This window comes from Tursiops truncatus, chromosome 7 (assembly GCF_011762595.2).
Source record: "Tursiops truncatus isolate mTurTru1 chromosome 7, mTurTru1.mat.Y, whole genome shotgun sequence".
In the NCBI taxonomy this organism is placed as follows: Eukaryota; Metazoa; Chordata; class Mammalia; order Artiodactyla; family Delphinidae; genus Tursiops; species Tursiops truncatus.
In genome coordinates this window covers 31,516,962-31,523,512 of record NC_047040.1, presented here as the reverse complement: position 1 = coordinate 31,523,512, position 6,551 = coordinate 31,516,962, and the positions used below count along the sequence as shown (strand labels likewise).

General features: G+C 40.5%; 1 non-coding gene across 1 annotated transcript; it reads left to right on the top strand.

Annotated features, from left to right (window-relative positions):
• Window positions 1–6,232: 6,232 nt before the first annotated feature.
• On the top strand, window positions 6,233–6,340 carry LOC117313104 (U6 spliceosomal RNA). The gene has a single exon (XR_004527567.1). It is a non-coding gene; the product is annotated as a U6 spliceosomal RNA (small nuclear RNA).
• The last annotated feature ends 211 nt before the right edge of the window (window positions 6,341–6,551 follow it).

The window sequence follows — 6,551 nt, the reverse complement described above, 5'->3', positions numbered from 1 at the left end:
CTAATTCCAGAGAGTTAGTGTCTGCGAATTGCAGAGTTGGTGTTGGCAAAGATACCACATGTTTGGTGTTGCGATGGGGTGGGAGGAACCCTCATCTGGTGTCAGAAGGGATGTCTGAAAGAACCCAAGAGTCAGATTTTCCTGCTTCTTCACGTTTTTAGTGACTGCACATGTTTAGTGATACCAGACATTATAAAAGATATGTTGTAAAGACCCTGGATTCTATTTTGTTCCTCTTAAAGGCAAATGTTATTCCATAAGGCAGTTAATTTGGCCAGACTCAAACTCCAAATTCTATCTTCTCTGTGTAGACTAGCAGCTGACATCTCTGCTCACTTTCTCATCCTCTGGACTCCCCGAGGGTTTCCCCTAAAAACGAGAGCTTTAATCTATAGCTTAGGGTTGGTTTAGGTTTTCCATGTAAATTTGGGGTCTCAGTGTATGGCTCCCTCCCTTCCATGACTTCCCCCTGTTGGGTTATTCTGCCACCCACAGACCTGTAAGGCTGTGGCTTTCTGTCACCTGACCCTCACAAACTTGCAAATCCCACGCTTCACAGTTCCTCTTTCAAGGGAAGATTCCCCTCTGGTTTCTGCTTGCTGTTGATCATTCATTCTTCTGAGCCTTCATATGGTTGTGGGCGTGTTTGTGTTTAAATATTGTTTCCCAGATTTTAAAACTGTTTTCTCTGAGACAGTTAGTTGGACCAAATGACTCCACCATCACTCAGTTCACTTGCTGATAATTTGAGAATAAGATACTTTCTTGAAAGGAAAGAAGCAGTACCATAAATACACTATAAATTATTACTCTGCAGCCTATGGTTTCCATTTAATATCTGGGATTATCTGACTAGTCGGGGTTTAACAACAATTTAAAGAAACTTGCAGCTTATAGTAGATGATATTCTCAGCCTTAGATAGAAAGAGGACACACATTCTCAATTCTTTAATAAAAGCTTGATATTTTATTATTTTAAAGTAACTTTTATATACCTCATCACACTATTATCAGAAAAGTAGGGCTTCCCTGGTGGCGCAGTGGTTAATGCAGAGGACACGGGTTCAAGCCCTCGTCGGGGAAGATCCCACATGCTGCGGAGCAACTAAGCCCGTGAGCCACAACTACCGAGCCTGCGCTCTAGAGCCCACGAGCCACAACTACTGTAGCCTGCACGCCTAGAGCCCGTGCTCCACAGCAAGAGAAGCCACCGCAATGAGAAGCCTGCGCACCGCAACAAAGAGTAGCCCCTGCTCGCCACAACTAGAGAAAGCCCGTGCACAGCAACGAAGACCCAATGCAGCCAAAAATAAATAAGTAAAATAAATAAATTTATTTAAAAAAAAAAGAAAAGTACACTTGGTTAATGTTGTACTATTTATATGAGACATTGCCCATGACGTTACTTGGAAGTGAGTGTGACTCCTCACGCTTCTTTTGCACAAAGCCCTTCAGAGGCGTCAAGCTCTAACCATGACCTACAAGAACCCTACCTGATCTGGCCCCTGTTATGTCTCTGACTTCCCTGCTACAACTCTCTCCTTTGGTCACTCCATTCCAGCCATGCTGGTCTCCTGACTTTTCTTTAAACACACCAGGCACACTCAGACCTCAGAGCTGTTCCCTCTGCCTGGAATTCTCTTCCCCTAGAGAGTCTCATCACTAGTTCCCTCTTTTTTCAGGTATTTGTTCGGAAGTGACATCCTTAGGGCAGCCTTCCAATTCTACTCTTGTTACCAAACTCAGGTCCAGCTGCTCGCCGCTCAAAAATCAATCTCAAGAGAGCAAATGTTGGTAGAAAGGAAAATTGCTTTTAATCAGAATGCTAGCAATCTGGGGAGATGGTGGACTCAGTGTCCCCCCAAAACCACGTCCAAAGATTCTGCTCGGCCATGAAAGTTTTTAAAGGGAAAAGGGGAAGTAATCTCAGTCAGTGAAATGGGGGTCAGGGTCGTCATAATCCCCCACTGTGTGCAGGTTTGTCGATTCGTGATTTTTCTTTAGATGTTATCTTGTTCACATAGTTTGTTCACAAGATGACTGAAGGGGAAGCTAGGGTTATTTCTAGCTTATTTCTACTTCTTTGATCTATGGAAAGAACCAAGAGATTAGGCAAGGTGTGATCAAACGATTTAAAAGGTGTGCTTGGGCTGGGGATGAGTAGAGCATGGGGGTGCCTGGTTTAAGGTTAGTGACAAGACAAACCTTGTCAGTAACCTTAATGAGAGCTCTTTCCTGCCAAAGCCTGCTTATACGCTCTCTAAAATTACAACTCCCTCCCTCACTAAGAAAATCCTTCTAGGACTACTTCCCTTATTATCTCTCTCTAACATAGAATATAGTTTCTTATTTATCTTATTTATTTTCCAGATTTATTTACTGGTTATTTACTAGAATGTTATCTTCATAAAGGCAGAAATTTGTTTCTTTTTTTACTCATTCTTATGATACCCTAGAATGACACCCTAGAATGACACCCTGCACATCGTTAAGTGCTAATGTGTTCAATGACTAAATAGGTGAAGCTCCCTTGATATTCTCTGGAATTCTGTTAAACATTCACCATTGAGAACTAACTTTTGGAGCTGAGTCACATACACACAAGCAGCTTTGGGTATTATAGAAGCTTCAGACTCACATTTATATTTTCAATTCAGTTCCTTCACTGGAAAATGTTGCGTTTTATGATACTATAGGGGGGGTTATACATTATTATTATAAGACAAATACTATCATTATGAATAACACTGAAACCCAAAATGTAGTCCAATGAAAACATCTCTATGCTCTGACCAATGGCCCACGGTAATGGTACTTTGCTGGTCTTGTTATACTGAAATTTTCTCATATATGTTATATATGTGTGCCATATACATATAACATCAGTACAGTCAGTGTTCTTTTACCAGTCTTGTGATAATGAAAACATCTAACACCTGGCTGTATGACATAATGCGAACTGGAAAAGAAATATAACACAGTGGCACTAGCTAGTGTAGCACAAACAAGGAGTAACATACGATTCTCCTAAAAAAAAAAAAAATTACAAGAGATTGTAATCGGCCCAATTCTCTGGAGGGTAAGAAAAACCAAAAGGGAAATGTGAAAGGGGAAAGAGGGTTGGCTTCTGCAAGAGTGCATTTCTGCCTTCTTCTGCGTGCTTGGGCAACTTTAATGAGCCCCCTGGTCTTTGAGGGAATTTGTCTCCAGCTTTGTTTTATGTCCAGCCCTTGACCCTAGGGAAATGACCTAGAAGTACTGGCAATGAGATTTCGAACGATGTTGATTACAGTAAATTCCAGCCCAGTGAAAGATCTTGTACTTTCCTTCAAGTTCCTCATGAAGGGATATGACCCGTAATATTTGTATAGATAGCCATAATTGAGCACCAAGGGGATACGTGACTTGCACAGCGGGACTAGTTTTCTCTGATTATCAGATCCTTGCCAGTTGAAATTACTTTCATTTTCTAATTCTTAAATGCTCCGAGGCAAGCCAACCTTCCCTCCCACTACCAAACTCCCCCTGCCCCCCATAAGGGTTCCCTGGGCCCCAAGGCATCCTGTGCCCTCCATTTGTTTGCCAGCTCCTGAGCTATGATCAAACGTCTCTAAATAGTGTCTTATCCAGGTCACATATAAATGTCACTCTACTTTCCATAACTGGGAGCAAGGGCACGTAGTAACAATTGTAACAGCTACAATATTCCTACTTGTCTCCTTTGTCATTAATTCACACAGCATTTGTGATTTTATTGAAGGGATTTAGTCAAATCATAAATCCTAAACTAGTCAATAGAAATGGTAACAAATTAATCAATTGACCATATCGGTTTAAATCCAAGATCCGCAAATTGCTGATTTCAGTTCCCACCTTGGATGCTCAACAAACCAAAATATGGTGTCTCTGACTAAGCCTTCCTGGCCGTCATTCAGATTCTACCCCACTCCTCAAAACGTTGTTTTTTTATATTTACTCCCTCCCATACAGGGGGATTAATTTCTTTCTCATCATTCCTCACCCTGCTTCTTTATTTAATTACTTAAACATACCACTCTAAGCAAATGTGTTATAATACGTTTAAACTGGAACTAAACATAGCTATATTGTATAAAGTATATAATAGACAAAAAAGGAAAAGAGAAAAAAAAGAGTTGTTATTTCTATCACTCAGAGATGGCCACAGATAATTTTTGGAAGATATACATATATATGTGGAACATTAGTTACATGTATGTACTAATAAGAAATTATACATATCACTGTGTATATTTTAAACTACTTTAAAAAATACCTAATATCATCTTTATATTCAGTTAAATACACATTTATACCATAATTTTTGTTTTGTTTTTTGGTTTTTTTTGCGGTACGTGGGCCTCTCACTGTTGTGGTCTCTCCCGTTGCGGAGCACAGGCTCCGGACGCGCAGGCCCAGCGGCCATGGCTCACTGGCCCAGCCGCTCCGCGGCATGTGGGATCCTCCCGGACCGGGGCACGAACCCGCGTCCCCTGCATCGGCAGGCAGACTCTCAACCACTGCGCCACCAGGGAAGCCCTATAACATAATTTTTAATGTAGAATGTACATTTCTAAATGTAGAATTTGTGTTTTAGAGCAAGCTCTCTGGAGGACTGCCTAGGTTCAAGTTCTACTTACCAGCGGTATGGCTATGGGTAAATTACATAACCTCTATGTAATTCAATTTTCTCATGTATAAAATAGAAATAATAAAAGAACCCCCGCTAATGTTCCTGTGTCGATTAAATCAATTAATATTTGCATAGCAGGTAGAACTCTGCCTGATACATAGTAAGTACTATATAGGCATCTATTTGTATCACCATCATCATTATTATTCCTTTTGGGGATGTATTAGGCTACTAGGTCTGCTGTAACAGAATACCACAGACTGCATGGTTTAAACAACAGAAATTTGTTTTCGTGCAGTTCTGACGGTAGAAGTCCAGGATCAAGGTGTCAGCAAGGATGGTTTCTTGTGAGGATTTTCTCCTTGGTTTGCAGAAAGCTGCCTTCTTGTGTCTTCACGTGGCCTTTTCTCTGGTGTGCACACTCCTGGTATTGCTACTTCTTATAAGGACACCAGTCCTATTGGATTCGGGCCCCACTCTTAGGACCTCATTTAGCCTTAATTATCTCCTTAAAGGCCCCATCTCCAAATACAGTCACATTGGGGCTGAGAGCCTCCACCTATGAGTTTTGGGGGGACACAACTCAGTCTGTAACAGGAGATGTATGCTCATTTAGTTATTGTTAGATATTTAGGTTGATTTCCGGTTCTTACCATAAAGATGTTCATGCCTCAATGAACAGTATCCGTTACTATTTCCTTAGTGCAAATTTGCATAAATTGAAATATCAAAGTGTATGTATAATATTAAAGCTTTTAGGACGTATTGCCATATTGCCCTCCAGAAAGGTTATACCAGTTTACATGTCCACTAGTCGTATAAGACTTATTTTAGTTTCAGTTTATTACAAGAAATAGTCATTTTAGATATTACTGAAGCCTCGTTACTCTCCACCATTCCTGCGTCTTCACCTCCCCTTCCCCCGGTATACACACAAAGTCGTCCTCTTGAAAGGTAATATCACAGGAGGGCAAGTTGGGAAAAAATACATGTTGGCCTACCCAATGCCAATGAGAAGAGTTATATCAATAAGCATCCTATTTACTCGTGTAGACCTCAGCAACTGAAATGAAAATGTAGTTACAGAAAACACCTGGACCATGGCAGGCCAAAACAGAAGAGGCGTTGGAAATCTAGGTGGCAAAAATTAAAACAATCGTGTAAACACAGAGTCATCCTAATACCCTGCACCCGTAGGAAAAAAGAATCCTAAAACAAAATAAATAAATAAAATTAAGCAAACCAAAATTGAAAGAGAAAGTGAAAATGAAAATTCGTATTTCACAAAAGTAATTTCTTAATGGTAAAGCAACACAGTTTAAAAACCTGACTATGGGGACTTCCCTGGTGGTGCAGTGGATAAGACTCCACACTCCCAATGCAGGGGGCCCGGGTTCGATCCCTGCTCAGGGAACTAGATCCCACATGCATGCCACAACTAAGGAGCCTGCATGCTGCAACTAAGGAGCTGGTGAGCTGCAACTATGGAGCCTGCCTGCCGCAACTAAGACCCGGCGCAACCAAATAGATAGTAAAAATTAAAAAAATAAATAAATAAAATTAAAAAAAAAACTGACTATGGTGCTTGCTTCGGCAGCACATATACTAAAAATTGGAACAATGCAGAGAAGATTAGCACGGCCCCTGCGCAAGGGGGACACGCAAATTCGTGAAGCGTTCCATATTTTTAGCAGAGACCTTAATTAAACAAGAATTATTAAAAAAAAATTACTACGAGCACGTTCAAGCATACAGAGAACAAGAAAGAATTCTACAGTGAATACTTTTATATACCCACAACATAGGTGTGTTGTTAACATATTTGCTTTATCTATATGGATATATATATTTTTTTCTCAATAATTTGAACGTTTCTACTTCATTGCTAGATACTACCATA